Genomic DNA, 23,322 nt, shown 5'->3' on the forward strand with positions numbered 1-23,322 from the left:
TGCCATTTCTTGTAGCAAAAATTTGGTAAAATGTTTTCATTCCCAAGTTTGAAGATTTTAGTAGGCAGTGTACACTTTGCCAACAGCCAAGCCTCCTGCACCTTAGGATCACTACTTGGAGGTCAAGGCTCACTCCAGCAGAGGCCAACAACAGGGTCCAGGGTAAGTCCAGTTTGAATTGGTCATCTGGGAGTGTAGTAAAAAGGCCTCTGGAATATTGTTCTGTCCTTGTAGCTCAAGCAGGAGGGCAGCTTTTTGACTCTTGCAGCCCACTTCTTTGTCCTGATAAAAAAGGGAGAGCAGATTGCATCTTCTGGGCGCATCTTCTAGGCTAGCATAAACAGGAGGGCAGCCTTTTGACTCTTGCAGCCCACTTCTTTGTCCTGATAAAAGAGGGAGAGCAGATTGCATCTTCTGGGCACATCTTCTTGGCTGTTCAGTTCCAGTCTTCTTCTGGTTTTCCACAGGTCCAAGCAGAATATTTTTCATTTCATTTCGTTTAGGTTTATCCCTGTGTAACTTTCCCACTTTGATCTTTCCTCTACAATCTCTTCCAATCAATCAATCAATCATAGCATTTTTAGTGCACACTACTCACCCAAGAGGGTCTCAAGGCACTGGGGAGGTGCTGCTACTACTCGAACAGCCAGGTCTTGTGGTGTCTCCTGAAGGTTAGCAGGTCCTGTGTCTGTCACAGGTGGATAGGAAGTCTTGATGGCAATGTGGGAGAAGGATCTGCCACTGGCGGTTGTTCTATGGATGCATGGAACGGTGGCGAGGCCAAGGTCAGCGGAGCGAAGCTGGCGAGTCGGGGTGTAGAAGTAGAGTCAGCTGTTGAGGTATTAGGGTCCGGAATTGTGCAGTGCTTTGTGACAGGCCACCAAGAGTGGTCCCAGGCGAAGGGGGTGGAGCCAAGAATGAGGACCTCAGTCTTGTCAGTGTTCAGTTTCAGGCAGCTGTTCTTCATCCATTTGGCAATGGTGTTCATTCCTTTGTGGAGGTTGGTTTTGGCGGTGGCGGGGTCCTTGGTGAGGGAGAAGATCAGCTGTGGGCCAAGCCCACCACTGTCTCTCAAGTGGGTGGTTTGCCCACCAAGCGGTGGGCAAACCACCCACTTGAGAGACAGTGGCCTTGCACTCCCCAGGACCAAGCTGTAGGCATGTAGCCCCCTCCAGGAGCAGTGGCGAAGTACCATCTTCCGGGTGAGGTGCCCCCCCTTCCTCAACCCCCTGAGATGCCCGCGTGTTTTCGACCTGATGCCCCTGCAGTGTTCTCTCCATTTTGAGGCAGTAGTCAAGTGGGGGCTTAGCCTATGTGTTATGGCCTAGTGGGCTACGGACTATTTTTGAATGGACATTGTCCTTCATATTGTATATATTGTATATATTGTACATACTGTTTATTTAATTTTGAACCTATTTCTCTAAATTTCTGATACTACAATGATTTGACTCAATTCCTTTTGTCCTTGCGTTATTCCAGAGGGTTACGGGGTGTATATGTAATGTTGTTGCATGTGTTTGTGTGTATGGTGTTGGGGGTGGGAGTGGGGGTGTTGCGTGTTGCGTGTGTGTGTGTCACTCTCTTTTTCCTCCCCCTCACCCCCACTCATGCAGAAGATACACCATCATGGGTAACACCTGTAGTTCGGGCTCCATGGCAGCCTGGTTCTTCCTTGAGTGTCGAGAGGTGAGTGGTTTCCCTTCAAAGTACTGTTTCCTCCATGCTTTTGATGGTGTTGGTACCGCCCCAGACAAGTTGGCGGATAGGCCTCTTGTAATAGTGTTGGCGGAACCTTGTCTTCCGCCTGTCTGTTGGCGGTTACCGCTGCGGTGTTTGTTGGTACCGCCGTGGCGGTCGAAGTGTTAAAGTGGCTGGCTGTGTTGGCGGTTTCCACTGTGGTCGTGCTTCCATTTTTTTTACCGCCGGTCTGTTGGCGGTATTACCACTGCTTTACCACCGACCGCCAGGGCTGTAATGAGGGCCATGGTAATGTGTTTCATATGTCCTAACAGTAAAATATTGCTAAATTGTTTTTTCACTTTTGCAAGGCCTGTCCCTCCCTTAGGTTAACATGGGGGCTACCTTTAAATATGATTAAAGTGTAGAATCCCTTTGGGAGCGGATGGACATGTGGAGTTTGGGGTCTCTGAGCTCACAATTTAAAAATACATCTTTTAGTGAAGTTGATTTAAAGATTGTGTGTTTGAAAATGCCACTTTTAGAAAGTTAGCATTTTCTTGCTTATATCCCTGTCTGGGTCAGTTTTACAGTTGGGCTGGTTGCACCTCACACTAGACAGTGACACAAAGGGAGCTGGGGTGTAGTCTGCTTTTTCTGATGAGCCACCTGTGCTAGGAGGGAGGGGAGGAGTGGTCACTTACACCTGAAAGGGCTGTGCCTGTCCTCACACAATGCAGTCTCCAACCCCCTGGTGAGTCTCTGGGGCCTGGCCTGGGCAAGGCAGGATTCCACATTCAAAAGAGACTTTACTTTGAAGTAGGCTACTTAAAAGTAGAAATTGGGCATAAGAAGGGCACCCAAAACCACAGAGTTTAGAACACTTCTGAAACCAAGAGGAACCCCTGCCTGGAGAAGAGCTGAAGAGCTGAGGAAGAAGAGCTGCCCTGCCTGTGACTGTGCTTTGTGGAGCTATCCTGCAGTTGCTGATTCTGCCAGACTAAGAGGGCAAAGACTGGACTTTGTGTGCCTTCCATCTTGTGAAGATCTCCAAGGGCTTGATTTAGAGCTTGCCTCCTTTTGTTTGAAGTCTCAGGGACAGCAAACACTTCTATCTGCCAGCACCTGGAGTCTCTAGAGAGACTCCTACTCTGCCCTGTGGTGCCCACTCAGTTCCTGGGACCCTGAAAGGAGAAGCTAGCAGCCTAAGAGTAAGAAATACACACAGAGAGCACCGTGCGGGGAAAAGATCGACGCAACACTGATCTGCGACTGAAGAAACGATGCGCTGCCTGCTCCGCAGCTGAAAATCGACGCTTGGCAGAAACGCAACCGAAGAATCGACGCACAGAGCTGGAGAATCGACGCACAGCATCGCTGATGGAGGCTGGTGAGATCGCAACCCGCGCCGCGTGGTTTTCAGATCATCGTGCGGCTGGATTTCCGACACAAGCACCACTGGGCGTGTAAAAACAACGCAAGGCCTGACCGGACCCGAGAGTGCTGACCGGATCGATGCATCGCTCTCCTGTGGGGTGAAGAAACGACACGCCCGACCCAGCGAAAGGAGAAACAACGCAAGGTTTCTCTTGTGAGTTAAATCAACGCATCACAAGGCCTTTTTGATGCACACACGCCCGTGTGTTTTTTTTTTTGATGCACCCAAGGTAAATGTTCACGCTAACAGTGTTAGTGTGTGTTTTAAACTACATAAAGCAACTTTTTACTTTTGAATTGATAACTTGACTTGTGTATTGTGGATTTTGGTCATTTTGGTCTTGTTTTGTTTAGATAAATATTCTCTATTTTTCTAAACCTGTGTTGTGCCATTTTGTAGTGTTGTCATTAAGTTACTGGGTGTGTTGGTACAAATAATTTACACCTAGCACTCTGAACTTAAGCCTACTGCTCGTGCCAAGCTATCAAGAGGGTCAGCAGGGGTTAGCGCAGGGTGATTCTCTTTTCCCCTGACTAGAGTGAGGGTCCTTGCTTGGACATGGGGTAACCTGACTGCCAACCAAACACCCCATTTCTAACAGACTGAATGACTGAAATCGACCAATTCATGGATGCCAACTCTTTGAAGCAGAACACTTACAAGACTGAAATTGTGATCTTCAGAAAGAGCACTTCACCGTAGGACTCCACTTGAAGGCCAATAGACCCTCAACCACACCTCCCATACAAAGAAATTCAAAATTTTAATCAATGGAAAACTTAACATGGCTGTCTAAGTCAGTGCTGTCACTGTCCCATGCTTCCATATCGGGAAGATTCTGAGGAACATTTTCAAATGGCTCTCATTCATGCACACCCTCATCACAAGCAAGCTGGACTATGGGAACACCCTCAATGTTGGCATCAACAAAAACACACCAGAAGGCTACAGACCACTTAGTACTTGGCAGCCAGAATCACTCTCAAACTCCCACACAACCTTCTCACATCACACCACACCTAAAGGAGCACTCACATTCCACTGTACCTGAACATGCCCGATTGGCTCCCCATACACATGCAAGCACAATTCAAACTCCTCACCCATGCTTTCATGGCACTACATAACTCTAGTCCAGCATACCTCAATAATTGCAACTAGTTTTACAAACCTTCCAGACATCTTCACCCACCTGGACTGCTACTTGCACACATCCCACACATATGAAAAAACATTTCTACTGAAGAGCTCTCAGTTAACTCAAACCCACTTCATACACATGCAATATCATCACAGCATCAATACTGGAGACCAACCAGGTAATGCCTGAAAAGGCATCAATGTATCCTTATCCAAGGTATTAGACTAAATTCTAAAATCCTAACAATCCTGAATTTTTTTTGGTAGAGACCTCAATAATTTCACCAACCAGCAGCTAATCATGTGCCTATTATTGCTGGGGACAATTTAAAAAAAGGAATACAAATTTATAATCTGAAAGATTATAAATCTGGATTCAGACCACAGTGGAGCAGTAAGACAGCCCTAATTCAAACAGCAAATGATGTACTTTAAATGTCTGACACATGTCTCTATATCAGGCTAGATCTCTATGCAAAGATACCTAATCAACACCCTCTCCTCCTGAATAGGTTTTGATGGCATTGGCCATCAGTTTATTATTTATTTGTTGAATGTATATAGCTGTGACCTACCTGTAAGGAGAGTAGAACACTACCTGATAAAAACAATAGGTGCAGATAATAGTAGCTAGCATCTGATTACCAAGAATTACATTTTAGCATGAGAGAGAGAGGAGTAGGGGTCATGAATAGACAGTCTGAGAGGTAGAGTCTGAAAAGTATGTTTTCAAGACCTTGTTGATTATTAGGTGGTATGGGTTCAGCCTTTGTGTTCCATTTTCATATTCCACCATCTTGGATGTACCTTAGCTTTTGAATACACAGGGAGGCCATTTTAAAGGGCTATATTTGTTACACAATGTATTTTATATTTAACTCTATCTTCACTAGGGAGTCAGTGTCAGTATCTTAAGATGGACACGATGTGGTTTGATTTCTTGGCTCAAAGGAGTAAATGGGCTGGAGTATGAAGGATAGTTTTCAGAGGTGCAAAAATGTATTTGAGAAGATCTATAAGTACATTATTTCCTCTTTCTGTAGGAGATAGCTGAATAGCTTTTACCACTGGCACAGATTTGGTAGGGGGAAGGAGGTGAACTGGTTTTATAGTTTGCAGATACATGAGGAAAAAATCTTAGCTTGTCTAGATGAACACCTATATATCAAAACCCCTCAAAGTTACCTGCAGACTATCTCAGGAATTTATTTAATATCCAGTAAGTTTCAACCTCTACATGCAACACCTTCAAGTCCACTTCGCAAATAAGAACCTAAACAACTATCAGAATGCATATGTCACCTAACTCCACTTGTACTCCACACTAGAAAATTGCATATCTTAACACAAAGACAGACTTGCTACCATCCAGATCTGGATGCCATTCATCAATCAATCAATATATTTACAGAGGGTGCTACATACCGGTTAGGGTTTCAAGGTGCTGAGTGGGGGAGGGGTACGCTGCTACTGGTCGAAGAGCCAGGTCTTGAGGAGTCTTCTGAAGGTGAGTAGGTCCTGGGTCCGTCGCAGGTTGGTTGGGAGAGTGTTCCATGTCTTGGCGGCGAGGTAGGAGAAGGATCTGCCGCCAGATGTCTTTCGGCGGATGTGGGGGACGGTGGCGAGTACGAGGTCTGCGGAGCGGAGCTGTCGGTGGGGGTGTAGAAGCTGAGTCTGTTGTTGAGGTAAGCAGGTCCGGTGTTGTGGAGTGCTTTGTGTGCGTGGGTGAGGAGCTTGAATGTGATCCTCTTGTCAACGGGGAGCCAGTGGAGGTCTCTCAGATGGGGTGTGATGTGGTTGCAGCGTGGTGCTTTGAGGATTAGTTGGGCGGAGGCGTTTTGGATGTGTTGGAGGCGCTGCAGGTGTTTTGTCGGGATGCCTGTGTAGAGTGCGTTGCCGTAGTCTAGCCTGTTGCTAATGAGGGCCTGTGTCACTGTTTTTCTTGTGTCTGTTGGGATCCACTTGTACATCCTGCGGAGCATGCGGAGCGTGTTGTAGCAGGAGGAGAAGACTGCGTTGACCTGTTTTGCCATGGAGAGGGAGGAGTCGAGGATGAAGCCCAGGTTGCGTGCGTGGTCGGTCGGTGTCAGCGGGGTTCCTAGAGATGTTGGCCACCAGGAGTCATCCCAGGCGGAGGGGTTGGGTCCGAGGATGATGACCTCCGTCTTGTCCGAGTTCAGTTTCAGGCGGCTGTTTCTCATCCATTCAGCAATGGCCTGCATTCCCTCGTGGAGGTTGGACTTGGTGGGTGCGGGTCCTTGGTGAGAGAGAGAGTGAGCTGGGTGTCGTCGGCGTAGGAGATGATGTTGAGGTTGTATTGGCGGGCTACTTGAGCGAGGGATGCCATGTAGATGTTGAATAAAGTTGGGCTGAGGGATGAGCCCTGGGGTACGCCGCAGATTAGTTTGGTGGCTTCAGAGCAGAAGGGAGGGAGGCGGACTCCATGGGTTCTGAAAGGAAGGATGTAGTCCACTCGAGGGCCTTTTCTTGTATTCCGGCTTCAAAGAGGCGGGTTCTCAAAGTGTGATGGCATACCGTGTCGAAGGCGGCTGAGGTCCAGGAGAATGAGGGCTGATGTTTCGCCATTGTCCATTTGGCGTCTGATGTCGTCTGTGGCGGCGAGGAGCGTGTGGTCTTGGTGCTGTGGTTTTGTCGGAAGCCGGACTGGAAGGGGACTAGGATGTTGTTGATTTCGAGGTGGCGAGTCAGTTGTGCGTTGACGATTTTCTCAATGACCTTCGCAGGGAACGGGAGCAGGGAGATGGGTCGGAAGTTCTTAAGGTCCTGGGGGTCTGCTTTGGGCTTCTTAAGGAGGGCGTTGATTTCGGCGTATTTCTAGCTTTCTGAAAATGTTGCTGTTTCGAATGAGATGTTGATGACCTTCCGTAGTTGGGGATCGATAGTTGCATCTGCTTTGTTGTACACGTGGTGGGGGCATGGGTCTGACGGTGATCCGGAGTGGATGGAGTTCATGAACTTGCATGTCTCTGTGTCGCTGACGTTGGCCCAAGAGGTTAGGCGATCGGAGCGGGTGGTGTTAGCGGGGGGGTGTCTGGCGTGGTGGGGGCGGCTGTGGTGTTGAAGCTGTTGTGGATGTTGGTGATCTTCTGGTGGAAGAACGTGGCCAGGGAGTCGCAGGGCTCTTGTGAGGGTGAAATGTCGTTGATGTTGGGGCTGGGGTTGGAGAGTTCTTTCATGATGCTGAAGAGCTCCTTAAGCTCCATAAAGCTAATTTCCGTTGTGAATAACTGGGATATTAGTTGGGGGCTGTCAGTACCCACCTCAATTAATAGATACAACCCTTGTCAGGGTGAACCAGTACAGTCAATAATTCAACCTGAGCTCAATCTCCTTTTAGCTATAGAACATACCAAACAGCCATAACTTAGAGGTAATGTGTAAAATATTTATGCAGTACCAAAACAGTAATAAAGTCATAATACAACACAAGAGAACATCCAAACCAATTTAGAAAAATAGAGACAATATTAATAAATGAAATGACACCAAAATAACAAAAATCCAATCAGTTAAACTGAAGTTATGATATTTAAATTAAAAATTAAAATAGTCACTAAATTGCATTAAGCACCAACTGCGGTCTTTTGCTTGTGCTTAACTGGTACAAGGGTCTGCTTTAAGGCATATCGCAATGGAGCGCAGGTCACGCACATGGACAAGATTGTCCCAGTAATTTTTTTTACCTTCAGACCTAGTCTCTGCGATGGAAGTCAAAAATTCTCAGCCGGACAATGCAAGAGGCAGTGGCTGAAGAGGGCTCTACGTCACCACAAGCACATAGACCCTGGATGATGTCTTATGAAGTCATTGTCTTTTGGTGTATAAGCAGCGGGCAGGAGAACTTTGAACTTTGTGCCCACAGAAGGCCCCTCATTGGATGGATACTTTTTGTGCTTTTGGTAAACATTCATACCTTTAGACTTATTCACTTTTTTTGGAGCATTAATTTTTCCAGCAGGATAGACTACAGGCTGTAGCTTTAAAAAGGCTCCAAAAGGCTAGATACCTTGTCTGTGAGGTTCTGCTGAACTGCATTTGCTGCTGCTGTGAAGAACAGAGCTGGAGCAACCTTAATCTTTGGCTCAGCAGCAGTGCACCTCTTTTCTATTAGCTTCGCAGCATGGCTAGATCACCTGCCATTTCTTGTAGCAAAAATTTGGTAAAATGTTTTCATTCCCAAGTTTGAAGATTTTAGTAGGCAGTGTACACTTTGCCAACAGCCAAGCATCCTGCACCTTAGGATCACTACTTGGAGGTCAAGGCTCACTCCAGCAGAGGCCAACAACAGGGTCCAGGGTAAGTCCAGTTTGAATTGGTCATCTGGGAGTGTAGTAAAAAGGCCTCTGGAATATTGTTCTGTCCTTGTAGCTCAAGCAGGAGGGCAGCTTTTTGACTCTTGCAGCCCACTTCTTTGTCCTGATAAAAAAGGGAGAGCAGATTGCATCTTCTGGGCGCATCTTCTAGGCTAGCATAAACAGGAGGGCAGCCTTTTGACTCTTGCAGCCCACTTCTTTGTCCTGATAAAAGAGGGAGAGCAGATTGCATCTTCTGGGCACATCTTCTTGGCTGTTCAGTTCCAGTCTTCTTCTGGTTTTCCACAGGTCCAAGCAGAATATTTTTCATTTCATTTCGTTTAGGTTTATCCCTGTGTAACTTTCCCACTTTGATCTTTTCTCTACAATCTCTTCCAATCAATCAATCAATCATAGCATTTTTAGTGCACACTACTCACCCAAGAGGGTCTCAAGGCACTGGGGAGGTGCTGCTACTACTCGAACAGCCAGGTCTTGTGGTGTCTCCTGAAGGTTAGCAGGTCCTGTGTCTGTCACAGGTGGATAGGAAGTCTTGACGGCAATGTGGGAGAAGGATCTGCCACTGGCGGTTGTTCTATGGATGCATGGAACGGTGGCGAGGCCAAGGTCAGCGGAGCGAAGCTGGCGAGTCGGGGTGTAGAAGTAGAGTCAGCTGTTGAGGTATTAGGGTCCGGAATTGTGCAGTGCTTTGTGACAGGCCACCAAGAGTGGTCCCAGGCGAAGGGGGTGGAGCCAAGAATGAGGACCTCAGTCTTGTCAGTGTTCAGTTTCAGGCAGCTGTTCTTCATCCATTTGGCAATGGCGTTCATTCCTTTGTGGAGGTTGGTTTTGGCGGTGGCGGGGTCCTTGGTGAGGGAGAAGATCAGCTGAGTGTCATCGGCCTCTGAGACGATGTTGAGGTCGTGTGATCGGATGATGTTTGTGAGCAGAGCCATGTAAACGTTAAAGAGAGTCCGGCTGAGGGAAGACCTCTGGGGTATGCTGCAGATGATCTTGGTGGCTTCAGAGTGGAATGGGGGGAGGTGGGCTCTCTGGGTTTTGCCAGTGAGGAAGGAGGTGATCCATTCCAGGGCTATGTCGCAGATCCCTGCGTCATTGAAGCATATGCGGTGGGTGTGGTGGCAGACGGTGTCAAAGGAGGCCAAGAGGTCCAGGAGGATGAGGGCCATGGTTTGGCCATTGTCAAGGAGGGTCCTGATGACGTCGGTGGTGGCGATGTGGGCAGTTTCGGTGCTGTGGTTGCTGCAGAATCTGGATTGGGATGAGTCCAGAGTGTTGTTCTCCTTGAGGAAGCGGATCAGTTGTTTGTTGACAATCTTCTTGATGACTTTTGCCAGGAAGGGGAGCAGGGAAATGGGACAGAAGTTCTTGTGTCCTTTGGGCCTGCCTTGGGTGTCTTTAGGAGGGCATTGATCTCAGCGTGTTTCCAGCTCTCCGGGAAGGTGGCGGTCTCAAAGGAGCTGTTGATGATCTTCCGGAGTTGAGGTGCAATGACGGAGCTCACTTTGTTGAAGATGTGGTGAGGGCAGAGGTCGGATAGTGAGCTTGAGTGGATGGTGTTCATGATTTTGATGGTGTTGTTGTCATGGTCCAGGAGAGCAGGAGGTTTGTGTGGCTGGGGGGCGGTGAGACTGTGTCAGTGGTTGATGGGGGAGGTTTGGGTATTGAAGCTGTCATAGATGTCTGTGATCTTGCAGTAGACGAAGGTGGCTAGGGAGTCGCAGAGGTCATTCAATGGCGCGATGTTGTTGACGTTGGAGCCAGGGTTGGAGAGTTACTTCACAATGTTGAAGAGCTTCTTATAGCTGTGTGCATTGTTGTCGATGGGGTCTTTGAAGGAGGTTCTCTTGGTGGTTTGGATGAGTTGGTGGTGTCTGCGGATGGCATTCTTGAAGGCTGTGTGGTTGTCCGATGTCTGTTCTTGGCACCACTTCTTCTCAAGTCATTAGCATGTTTGCTTGGATTCTTGGAGGTCGACGGTGAACCAGAAGGCCTTTCTGTCGGTGTGTCGGTGTGTCTGTTTGAAGGTTTCTTGATCGGGGTGAGAGTGTTGACACAGTCATTGATCCATTGCCTGAGGTTGTGGGTGACAGAGTAGGTGCTGGTGGTGTCGATTGGTGGGTTCCGGGAGAGGGTGGTGATCAGCTGCTCTTCGATGAACTTGGTCCATATTTGGTGGGGAATCCGCTGTGGGTGGTAGTGCATTGTGGCTTTCTCGAAGGTGAAGTGGATGCAGCAGTGGTCAGTCCAGTGGAGTTCGGTGGTGTGGCTGAAGGAGGCGTGTTTGCTGGCGGGCCAAGATGGGGTCAAGCATGTGTCCTGCAGAGTGAGTGTGTTGTGTGATGAGCTGCTTGAGTCCGAGGTTGGTGAGGTTGTTGATCAGGATGGTGGAGTTGTTTTCGTTGGTGTTCTCAAGGTAGAAGTTCAGGTCCCCAAGGAGTTTGTAGCCTGTGGATGCAAGGATGTGCCTGCTGACGATGTCGGTGATGGAGTCGCTGAACTGCTGTCAGGGTCTGGGGGGTCTGTAGACGAGGGTCCCTTTAATGGTGGTTTTTGGATTGGTGTGGATCTGGAAGTGCAGGTGTTCGGCGGCGCTGAGGGTGTCTTCAGTGCTGGTCGTGATTCTGAGGGTATTCATGTGGACGATGGCGACGCCTCCTCGTGGTCTGGTGGTGTGGTCACTGTGTGTGATCTTGTAGCCATCCAGGATGGCTATGGTGATGTCAGGCGCTGAGGAGGGCTTCATCCTGGTCTCAGTCAGGAAGGGGATGTCCGGGGAGGCTGAGTCGAGTAGGTTCCAGAGTTCGATGGTGTGTTTGTGGACTGAACAGATGTTGAGTACGATACTTCTGAGATGGTTGCGTCCTGCCTGGCATGGAGAATGGCGAAGGTGCAGTTTGACAGGAGAATGGTCCACGTGTGAGCCATGGGGTGGCCTGGTTGCAGGTGGATGAGAGGCCGGTGTTGAGCATGTGGAGGGTGATGGCGTAATAGCTGCATTGTGCATTGCGGCAGTGGGGGAGTGCAGTCCAAGCGTGGATGGGCGCAGATGGGCTTGACTTAGGCATGCCTTTGGCGTGGCCACCATTAAGTAGGGAGGGGGAAGGAGAGGAGAGCTGGGAGACAGGAGAGGGGGCCGGAAACGGCACTTAAAAAGGGGGCGGGCCACCGGGGCAGCAGCGCTGGGCATGCAGCGTGAAAGAGAGGAGGTACAGGGGCCGCAGGGGCAGCAGCAGTGGGGGAGAGAGAGTGGGGGAGAGAGAGAGAGAGTGGAGTGAGAGGAGAAAGAAACAGGAAGGAGAGAGTGAAACGCAGAAAGTGAAAGACAAAAGGAACATAAAAGGGACAGAACACAGAAGGGAAAGCACACAGAGTGAAGAGTGAGACACAGGCAAAGTAGAAAAAAGGAGAAGAGAGGCAGAGGGCAGCCTAGTAGAAGAGCAGAGCTCTCCCACTAGACACCAGGGATAAGGCACAGGCAAAAGCCTGTGGGTGGAGGAGGGCCTCGAACTCATGACAGAGGTCAGAGTTCCGGGGAGCGAAGAGCTCTACTTGCCGGTGGAGCTATGGGAGGCAGAGCAGTTCACCGACTAGGTCAGTGATATTGCTCCAAGAATCTTAGAAGAAGTTCTTCATAACCATAATTCACAGTTACACTACCTTTATCTTCCCTGAACAGCTGTCTGACTCGGTTTCAAAAAATGTCCCCTGACAAATATTGGAAGATGATGCTTTTTTGAACGTACATAAAAAAGGGAAAGTGCATGATAGATTATTTTCCAGAAAAAAGGGCATGGGGGTGATTTACAAGTGACACCTTCAAAATATCCCCTACCTTTTAAATAGATAAATCAGCATTTATTAAATCATTTCTGCTTCAAAATCCAAATAATGTTGAAAGATTTGTATCTTACTTTTTAAGATGATTTAGAATTCAAATATACCTCCTTATTTCTACCATCTCCAAATTCTTCAGTATAATTTGAAAGATGGAGTTTTATAATTAAAAATCTGCATTGTCAAACAATACAACTGTGAAATAAAAGCTACCATGTAATGTTTCTGAAAGTCAGGGAGTCCCAAACCTCCCTTCTTCTTGTGCATCTGTAATATTGTCTACTTTACTGGTAGGCATTTCTGATTACACAGAAAAGATGCTATAGCTTGATCCAATTTTTTTAAAAGAAGGAAGTCTCTAACATGCAGGGATTTGAAAAAAGAGGAGCCAAAATACCTTTAAAAGTGTCTGATTGTAACTTTTGCTAGTTAGACAATCTAAACTGATATACAGTACTAAATTAAAGTCCCACTGTTAAAATCTCCCTCTGTAAATAGCTTAATTCTCAACTAAGCTTCTATAAGTGGTTTGGATCATCAACTACCAGACCATTATGAGAGGCAACGTTAACTTTTTAAAAATGTATTCCTATTGGGAGTGCACCCAGTACCCCTTGCCGTCTGTGATAAGTTGGTGATACTTCCCTTGCAGCTCTTGTTTTGCAACACAGGAAAAAAAGTAGTCCCAGCATCTTAAAGATCTGACATTATTAGTCTATTTTCCCTTATCCAGTGAGATTCTTGTGGTAAAATGTTGCTTGGCTTGAATTGCTAACACCAAGCATAAATGGCTTCCCTTTTTGCTCTATTAAGAATCCCATTTGCATTAAGGAGGATCACTATCAAGCCCATTATAGGTAGGTATCAAATACACATGGCGATAATATACCAACTGCCCACCACTTGGATGGGGCCCTTCTCCATAGGCAGCCTGTATCTCATGGGTACAATGTGTCTCATCCTTTTCAATACCAAATATCAAATTACCTTGCCCACCCATATCATCCATACCACCTCCTTTATCCCCACCCTTCACCTTCATGTCCCCTTTTTCCCCTCACCTTTCTGACCCGACCTCCCCCTAGACTTCCTGGAACACTTGGACTTTCAATGATAAGACCTGCCTTCCCCACATGTAATTGGGGCATTAATTTGGTACATGATGCAGCTTCAGCAACTAGGCCCCTTACAGAAACCCCGACCCCAATTCTGGGATCTAGCCAGGCCTCAAACACTATGTAAATTTGAAAAAAACATTCCTGTTTCCTGTACTTTAGAAAAAATTTGAAATTTCCCTGACCAAAGGATTTTGAACTTGGCTGGGTAGACAATTTGGCCTTGTACCCCCTTGGCTTTAAATTCAATAATCACCTATTTAAACTCCCACTGTCTGTGATAAGTTTTAAAGGACACACCAGGAAAGATTACAAACAAGAAGTCCTTCTCAGCATGTGTAGCTTTGAATTGTATAGCCTTTTGCAAGGCTTTCTCCCATTTCCTAAAGTCCTTAACCCCTTCGCTGCCAGGCCTTTTCCCCCTCCTGTGCCGAGCCTTTTTTTGGCTATTTGGAGCAGTTCGCGCTTAGGCCCTCATAACTTTTTGTTCACATAAGCTACCCATGCCAAATTTGCGTCCTTTTTTTCCAACATCCTAGGGATTCTAGAGGTACCCAGACTTTGTGGGTTCCCCAGAAGGAGGCCAAGAAATTAGCCAAAAAACTGTGAAAATTTCATTTTTTTTAAAAAAATTGGAAAAATGGGCTGCAGAAGAAGGCTTGTGGTTTTTTCCCTGAAAAGGGCATCAACAAAGGGTTTGCGGTGATAAAATCACCAGCTTCCCAGCTTTCAGGAACAGGCAGACTTGAATCAGAAAACCCAATTTTTCAACCCAATTTTGGCATTTTACTGGGACATACCCCATTTTTACGATTTTTTGTGCTTTCAGCCTCCTTCCAGTCAGTGACAGAAATGGGCATGAAACCAACGCTGGATCCCATAAACCGCAACATTTCTGAAAAGTAGACAACATTCTGAATTCAGCAAGGGGTAATTTGTGTAGATCCTACAAGGGTTTCCTACAGAAAATAGCAACTGAAAAGAAAAATATTGAAATTGAGGTGAAAAAAACATCAATTTTTCTCTAAGTTTTACTCTGTAACTTTTTCCTGCAATGTCAGATTTTCGAAAGCAATATACCGTTACGTCTGCTGGACTCTTCTGGTTGCGGGGATATATAGGGCTTGTAGGTTCATCAAGAACTCTAGGTACCCAGAGCCAATAAATGACCTGCACCCTGCAGTGGGTTTTCATTCTATGCCGGGTATACAGCAATTCATTTGCTGAAATATAAAGAGTAAAAAATAGCTATCAAGAAAACCTTTGTATTTCCAAAATGGGCACAAGATAAGGTGTTGAGAAGCAGTGGTTATTTGCACATCTCAGAATTCCGGGCTGCCCATACTAGCATGTGAATTACAGGGCATTTCTCAAATAGACGTCTTTTTTACACACTGTCTTACATTTGGAAGGGAAAAATGTAGAGAAAGACAAGGGGCAATAACACTTGTTTTGCTATTCTATGTTCCCCCAAGTCTCCCGATAAAAATGATACCTCACTTGTGTGGGTAGGCCTAGCGCCCGCGACAGGAAACGCACCAAAGCGCAACGTGGACACATCACAGAAAACAGACCTGTTTTTAGCAAAGTGCCTACCTGTAGATTTTGGCCTCTAGCTCAGCCGCCACCTAGGGAAACCTACCAAACCTGTGCATTTCTGAAAACTAGAGACCTAGGGGAATCCAAGATGGGGTGATTTGTGTGGCTCGGACCAGGTTCTGTTACCCAGAATCCTTTGCAAACCTCAAAATTTGGCTAAAAAAACACATGTTCCTTACATTTCTGTGGCAGAAAGTTCTGGAATCTGAGAGGAGCCACAAATTTCCTTCCACCCAGCGTTCCCCCACGTCTCCCGATAAAAATGATACCTCACTTGTGTGGGTAGGCCTAGCGCCCGCGACAGGAAACACCCCAAAGCGCAATGTGGACACATCACAGAAAACAGACCTGTTTTTAGCAAAGTGCCTACCTGTAGATTTTGGCCTCTAGCTCAGCCGCCACCTAGGGAAACCTACCAAACCTGTGCATTTCTGAAAACTAGAGACCTAGGGGAATCCAAGATGGGGTGATTTGTGTGGCTCGGACCAGGTTCTGTTACCCAGAATCCTTTGCAAAGCTCAAAAATTGGCTAAAAAAACACATGTTCCTCACATTTCTGTGGCAGAAAGTGCTGGAATCTGAGAGGAGCCACAAATGTCCTTCCACCCAGCGTTCCCCCACGTCTCCCGATAAAAATGATACCTCACTTGTGTGGGTAGGCCTAGCGCCCGCGACAGGAAACGCCCCAAAGCGCAACGTGGACACATCACAGAAAACAGACCTGTTTTTAGCAATTGCCTACCTGTAGATTTTGGCCTCTAGCTCAGCCGCCACCTAGGGAAACCTACCAAACCTGTGCATTTCTGAAAACTAGAGACCTAGGGGAATCCAAGATGGGGTGATTTGTGTGGCTCGGACCAGGTTCTGTTACCCAGAATCCTTTGCAAAGCTCAAAAATTGGCTAAAAAAACACATGTTCCTCACATTTCTGTGGCAGAAAGTTCTGGAATCTGAGAGGAGCCACAAATTTCCTTCCACCCAGCGTTCCCCCACGTCTCCCGATAAAAATGATACCTCACTTGTGTGGGTAGGCCTAGCGCCCGCGACAGGAAACGCCCCAAAGCGCAACGTGGACACATCACAGAAAACAGACCTGTTTTTAGCAAAGTGCCTACCTGTAGATTTTGGCCTCTAGCTCAGCCGCCACCTAGGGAAACCTACCAAACCTGTGCATTTCTGAAAACTAGAGACCTAGGGGAATCCAAGGAGGGGTGACTGGCGGCGCTCGGACCAGGTTCTGTTACCCAGAATCCTTTGCAAACCTCATATTTTGGCTAAAAAAACGCATTTTCCTCACATTTGAGTGACAGAAAGTTCTGGAATCTGAGAGGAGCCACAAATTTCCTTCCACCCAGCGTTCCCCCAAGTCTCCCGATAAAAATGATACCTCACTTGCGTGGGTAGGCCTAGCGCCCGCGACAGGAAACGCCCCAAAGCGCAACGTGGACACCACCAAAATTTTGGAAGAAAACAGAGGTGTTCTTTGCGAAGTGCCTACCTGTAGATTTTGGCCTGTAGCTCAGCCGCCACCTAGGGAAACCTACCAAACCTGTGCATTTCTGAAAACTAGAGACCTAAGGGAATCCAAGGAGGGGTGACTGGCGGGGCTCGGACCAGGTTCTGTTACCCAGAATCCTTTGCAAAGCTCAAAAATTGGCTAAAAAAACACATGTTCCTCACATTTCTGTGGCAGAAAGTTCTGGAATCTGAGAGGAGCCACAAATTTCCTTCCACCCAGCGTTCCCCCACGTCTCCCGATAAAAATGATACCTCACTTGTGTGGGTAGGCCTAGCGCCCGCGACAGGAAACGCCCCAAAGCGCAACGTGGACACATCACAGAAAACAGACCTGTTTTTAGCAAAGTGCCTACCTGTAGATTTTGGCCTCTAGCTCAGCCGCCACCTAGGGAAACCTACCAAACCTGTGCATTTCTGAAAACTAGAGACCTAGGGGAATCCAAGGAGGGGTGACTGGCGGGGCTCGGACCAGGTTCTGTTACCCAGAATCCTTTGCAAAGCTCAAAAATTGGCTAAAAAACACATGTTCCTCACATTTCTGTGGCAGAAAGTTCTGGAATCTGGGAGGAGCCACAAATTTCCTTCCACCCAGCATTCCCCCAAGTCTCCTGATAAAAATGATACCTCACTTGCGTGGGTAGGCCTAGCGCCCGCGACAGGAAACACCCCAAAGCGCAACGTGGACACCACCAAAATTTTGGAAGAAAACAGACCTGTTTTTAGCGAAGTGCCTACCTGTAGATTTTGGCCTGTAGCTCAGCCGCCACCTAGGGAAACCTACCAAACCTGTGCATTTCTGAAAACTAGAGACCTAGGGGAATCCAAGGAGGGGTGACTGGCGGGGCTCGGACCAGGTTCTGTTACCCAGAATCCTTTGCAAAGCTCAAAAATTGGCTAAAAAAACACATGTTCCTCACATTTCTGTGGCAGAAAGTTCTGGAATCTGAGAGGAGCCACAAATTTCCTTCCACCCAGCGTTCCCCCACGTCTCCCGATAAAAATGATACCTCACTTGTGTGGGTAGGCCTAGCGCCCGCGACAGGAAACGCCCCAAAGCGCAACGTGGACACATCACAGAAAACAGACCTGTTTTTAGCAAAGTGCCTACCTGTAGATTTTGGCCTGTAGCTCAGCCGCCACCTAGGGAAACCTACCAAACCTGTGCATTTCTGAAAACTAGAGACCTAGGGGAATCCAAGGAGGGGTGACTGGCGGGGCTCGGACCAGGTTCTGTTACCCAGAATCCTTTGCAAAGCTCAAAAATTGGCTAAAAAAACACATGTTCCTCACATTTCTGTGGCGTAAAGTTCTGGAATCTGGGAGGAGCCACAAATTTCCTTCCACCCAGCGTTCCCCCAAGTCTCCCGATAAAAATGATACCTCACTTGCGTGGGTAGGCCTAGCGCCCGCGACAGGAAACGCCCCAAAGCGCAACGTGGACACCACCAAAATTTTGGAAGAAAACAGACCTGTTTTTAGCGAAGTGCCTACCTGTAGATTTTGGCCTGTAGCTCAGCCGCCACCTAGGGAAACCTACCAAACCTGTGCATTTCTGAAAACTAGAGACCTAGGGGAATCCAAGGAGGGGTGACTGGCGGGGCTCGGACCAGGTTCTGTTACCCAGAATCCTTTGCAAAGCTCAAAAATTGGCTAAAAAAACACATGTTCCTCACATTTCTGTGGCAGAAAGTTCTGGAATCTGAGAGGAGCCACAAATTTCCTTCCACCCAGCGTTCCCCCACGTCTCCCGATAAAAATGATACCTCACTTGTGTGGGTAGGCCTAGCGCCCGCGACAGGAAACGCCCCAAAGCGCAACGTGGACACATCACAGAAAACAGACCTGTTTTTAGCAAAGTGCCTACCTGTAGATTTTGGCCTGTAGCTCAGCCGCCACCTAGGGAAACCTACCAAACCTGTGCATTTCTGAAAACTAGAGACCTAGGGGAATCCAAGGAGGGGTGACTGGCGGGGCTCGGACCAGGTTCTGTTACCCAGAATCCTTTGCAAAGCTCAAAAATTGGCTAAAAAAACACATGTTCCTCACATTTCTGTGGCAGAAAGTTCTGGAATCTGGGAGGAGCCACAAATTTCCTTCCACCCAGCGTTCCCCCAAGTCTCCCGATAAAAATGATACCTCACTTGCGTGGGTAGGCCTAGCGCCCGCGACAGGAAACGCCCCAAAGCGCAACGTGGACACCACCAAAATTTTGGAAGAAAACAGACCTGTTTTTAGCGAAGTGCCTACCTGTAGATTTTGGCCTGTAGCTCAGCCGCCACCTAGGGAAACCTACCAAACCTGTGCATTTCTGAAAACTAGAGACCTAGGGGAATCCAAGGAGGGGTGACTGGCGGGGCTCGGACCAGGTTCTGTTACCCAGAATCCTTTGCAAAGCTCAAAAATTGGCTAAAAAAACACATGTTCCTCACATTTCTGTGGCAGAAAGTTCTGGAATCTGAGAGGAGCCACAAATTTCCTTCCACCCAACGTTCCCCCACGTCTCCCGATAAAAATGATACCTCACTTGTGTGGGTAGGCCTAGCGCCCGCGACAGGAAACGCCCCAAAGCGCAACGTGGACACATCACAGAAAACAGACCTGTTTTTAGCAAAGTGCCTACCTGTAGATTTTGGCCTGTAGCTCAGCCGCCACCTAGGGAAACCTACCAAACCTGTGCATTTCTGAAAACTAGAGACCTAGGGGAATCCAAGGAGGGGTGACTGGCGGGGCTCGGACCAGGTTCTGTTACCCAGAATCCTTTGCAAAGCTCAAAAATTGGCTAAAAAAACACATGTTCCTCACATTTCTGTGGCAGAAAGTTCTGGAATCTGGGAGGAGCCACAAATTTCCTTCCACCCAGCGTTCCCCCAAGTCTCCCGATAAAAATGATACCTCACTTGCGTGGGTAGGCCTAGCGCCCGCGACAGGAAACGCCCCAAAGCGCAACGTGGACACCACCAAAATTTTGGAAGAAAACAGAGGTGTTTTTTGCGAAGTGACTACCTGTAGATTTTGGCCTCTAGCTCAGCCGGCACCTAGGGAAACCTACCAAACCTGTACATTTCTGAAAACTAGAGACCTAGGGGAATCCAAGGAGGGGTGACTGGCGGGGCTCGGACCAGGTTCTGTTACCCAGAATCCTTTGCAAAGCTCAAAAATTGGCTAAAAAAACACATGTTCCTCACATTTCTGTGGCAGAAAGTTCTAGAATCTGAGAGGAGCCACAAATTTCCTTCCACCCAGCGTTCCCCCACGTCTCCCGATAAAAATGATACCTCACTTGTGTGGGTAGGCCTAGCGCCCGCGACAGGAAACGCCCCAAAGCGCAACGTGGACACATCACAGAAAACAGACCTGTTTTTAGCAAAGTGCCTACCTGTAGATTTTGGCCTGTAGCTCAGCCGCCACCTAGGGAAACCTACCAAACCTGTGCATTTCTGAAAACTAGAGACCTAGGGGAATCCAAGGAGGGGTGACTGGCGGGGCTCGGACCAGGTTCTGTTACCCAGAATCCTTTGCAAAGCTCAAAATTTGGCTAAAAAAACACATGTTCCTCACATTTCTGTGGCAGAAAGTTCTGGAATCTGAGAGGGGCCACAAATTTCCTTCCACCCAGCGTTCCCCCACGTCTCCCGATAAAAATGATACCTCACTTGTGTGGGTAGGCCTAGCGCCCGCGACAGGAAACGCCCCAAAGCGCAGCGTGGACACATCACATTTTTTCATTGAAAACAGTGCCTACCTGTAGTTTTTGGCCTGTAGCTCAGCCAGCACCTAGGGAAACCTACCAAACCTGTGCATTTCTGAAAACTAGAGACCTAGGGGAATCCAAGATGGGGTGACTTGAGGGGCTCTGACCAGGTTCTGTTACCCAGAATCCTTTCCAAACCTCAAATATTGGCTAAAAAAACGCATTTTTCCCACATTTCGGTGACAGAAAGTTCTGGAATCTGAGTGGAGCCACAAATTTCCTTCCACCCAGCGTTCCCCCAAGTCTCCCGATAAAAATGATACCTCAGTTGTGTGGGTGGGCCAGGTGCCTCCAACAGAATAAGGCCCAAAACTTGTAGAGATACAGGGGATAGTACTGCGAGTTTATAAGGACATATTCTTTTATACATCTTTAGACTGACTCTGCTTTGGGGACCCACATACGTGAGGTGTCATTTTATTTGGGAGACTGAGGGGAACACTGGGGAGTAGGAATTTTGTGCTGGAGTGGTGATCGTACGAAGAAAAGTCAGGAAAATATGCTTTTTTTAAGCACATTTTGAGGTTTACAGAGGAGTCTGGGTAAGAAAATGTTGGGGGATCCACGCAAGCCACTCCTCCCTAGACTCCTTGGGGTGTCTAGTTTTAAAAAATGTCTGGGTTTGGTAGGTTTCCCTAGATGAAGGCCGCACACAGGACCAAAAACATAGGTGCCCTCTCCCCCCCCAAACACAGGTAGTTTTGTAATATATCGTTTTGATGTGCCCACATACGTCCGTGATGTGCCAAACACTAAAATTTTGAAAAGAAACACACTTAGGTTATGTGAAAAAGACCCCTCACCCACCAACCAAGTTGGTGGCATGCTTCATCATCGGGGTCCCACCTGAGGCACCTAGCGTGTCATAGGTGTGCTGCGACGCCTGATTACAGCGGAGCAGGTTTGGTCATTTTTACCACACATACTGGTTGGATTTGGCACGAGGGTGAGTGATGGTTCAGTGGATCAAATTTTACTAACAAGAGCTTTCACAAAAATGAAAAGCACTGTTAGTAACTGAAAGGCAAAAAACTGAACCAATGACTCACAGCTCGTGAGCTGTAAAGCCGCGACAAGGCACCAACCGCTTTACAGTCCATTCACACAACTTTCATACATGACACACACAAGGCCATTCACACCGCCAGCCACGGGCCCAGCACATTACAACACTCACATCGACAGACAGCGCCACTCAAGGGCCCATCACTTACATACGCCCACATGCCTGATACAACAATCACACCAGCTGATGGGAGTGTGTGGACTGGTGTTTGGCTTGCAGTGTGTTGCAGTAGCCAACATCAAGTCAATATGTACAGTCTCAGCCAAGCCCCACTCCACACACAATGGCATCATATATTTTTTTTTTTTAACAGAGGAACCCCTAACTAAGTAGAAAGAATTACAAAACAACAAACACAAAAGCTCTAACTAACAACATGACAGAAATGCTAACCATGAAACTAAACACATGAAAATACAAAACAGACATGAGTTTACACTCATGGTTGTTCCCAGAAATTCTTCTGGGTGTGGTAATTCTTAAAACAAGCACCGACACACAGCCCAGGCTTTGAAGGACAATCTGGGCAGTACATTCGAGTCTCCCTCCGGATACCTCTTCGAAAACACACTCTACATTTCTTAGCTGGAAAGTCTTTTTTGGGTGTGGGAGGAATGTGCTCAGCAAAGTGGCGATCTTTCAATCTAGCCACATCCTCCACCACTGCTTCTCTAGGAACTCTGGCCTGTTCCACCACAATAAGGCTCTCTATCACTGACTCCTGAAATTTCACAAATGTCATCTTTGAGTCTGGAGACCTATCCCTAAACACAATAAAAGCATTGAAGGTTGCTAAGTGGAAGAGGTGAAGTGCTAACTTCTTATACCAAACATAAGACTTACGAATAGCAGTATAAGGTTCCAACCTCTGGTCAACTCTATCTACACCTCCCATGTGCTTATTATAATCTAAAATGCACACAGGTTTGCGCACTTCAGCAACCTGGCCCCAAACAGTCACAGGGGAAGTACTCTCATCATGGATGGTACTTAGCATGTAGACATCCCTCTTGTCTGAAAATTTCAAAGCTAGCAGCTCCTCGTTCCGCAAGGCACAGCACTGTCCCCTCTCAAGTTTTTTACAGACAAGCTCCCTTGGATAGCCTTTCCGGTTAGAACGGATTGTGCCACAAGCAACTGTGTCCACTCTAAACAATTCCTTGAACAACTGCACACCAGTGTAGAAGTTATCTACATACAAATGGTGACCTTTGTTGAACAGTCGTCTACCAAGATCCCACACTATTTTCTCAGTAACTCCAAAAGTGGGAGGACAACCAGGGGGGTCAATATTGGAATCCCTACCAGTGTACACACGGAAACTATACACATATCCTGTCCTACTTTCAGACAGCATATACAATTTAATTCCATATCGTGCCCTTTTGCTAGGAATGTACTGCCTAAAAACCAAACGACCCTTGAAGAGGACCAAAGACTCGTCCACACTTATCTCTTTGCCTGGAACATAGACCTCCGAAAACCGATCTACAAAATGATCAAGGACAGGCCTAATCTTAAAAAGACGGTCAGAATCTGGGTGATCTCGTGGCAAGGCTAATGCATTGTCAACAAAATGCAGCATCCTAAGAAGAAGCAAATACCGATTACGACTCATGGTAGCTGGAAATATAGCTGTTGCCATCAAGGGACTAGTAGACCAATAAGAAGCCAGTGACGGCTTCCTTATCAACCCCATCAAAAAAGTCAAACCCAAAAACTTTTTTAGCTCCTCCAAATTTGTGGGAATCCACTGGGCAGCTCTAGAGTGTGGCCTAAGTCTAGCAGCGTTGTCCCTCAAATGCTGCTCCGCATACAAATTAGTCTGCTCAACAATCTCTTCC

General features: G+C 47.4%; 1 protein-coding gene across 3 annotated transcripts in view; it reads left to right on the plus strand.

Annotated features, from left to right (window-relative positions):
• The window catches only part of ADGRL4 (adhesion G protein-coupled receptor L4), a 918,866-nt gene that overhangs the window by 532,323 nt on the left and 363,221 nt on the right, over window positions 1-23,322 (plus strand). The window lies entirely within an intron of this gene.

This window comes from Pleurodeles waltl, chromosome 4_2, assembly GCF_031143425.1.
Source record: "Pleurodeles waltl isolate 20211129_DDA chromosome 4_2, aPleWal1.hap1.20221129, whole genome shotgun sequence".
In the NCBI taxonomy this organism is placed as follows: domain Eukaryota; kingdom Metazoa; phylum Chordata; class Amphibia; order Caudata; family Salamandridae; genus Pleurodeles; species Pleurodeles waltl.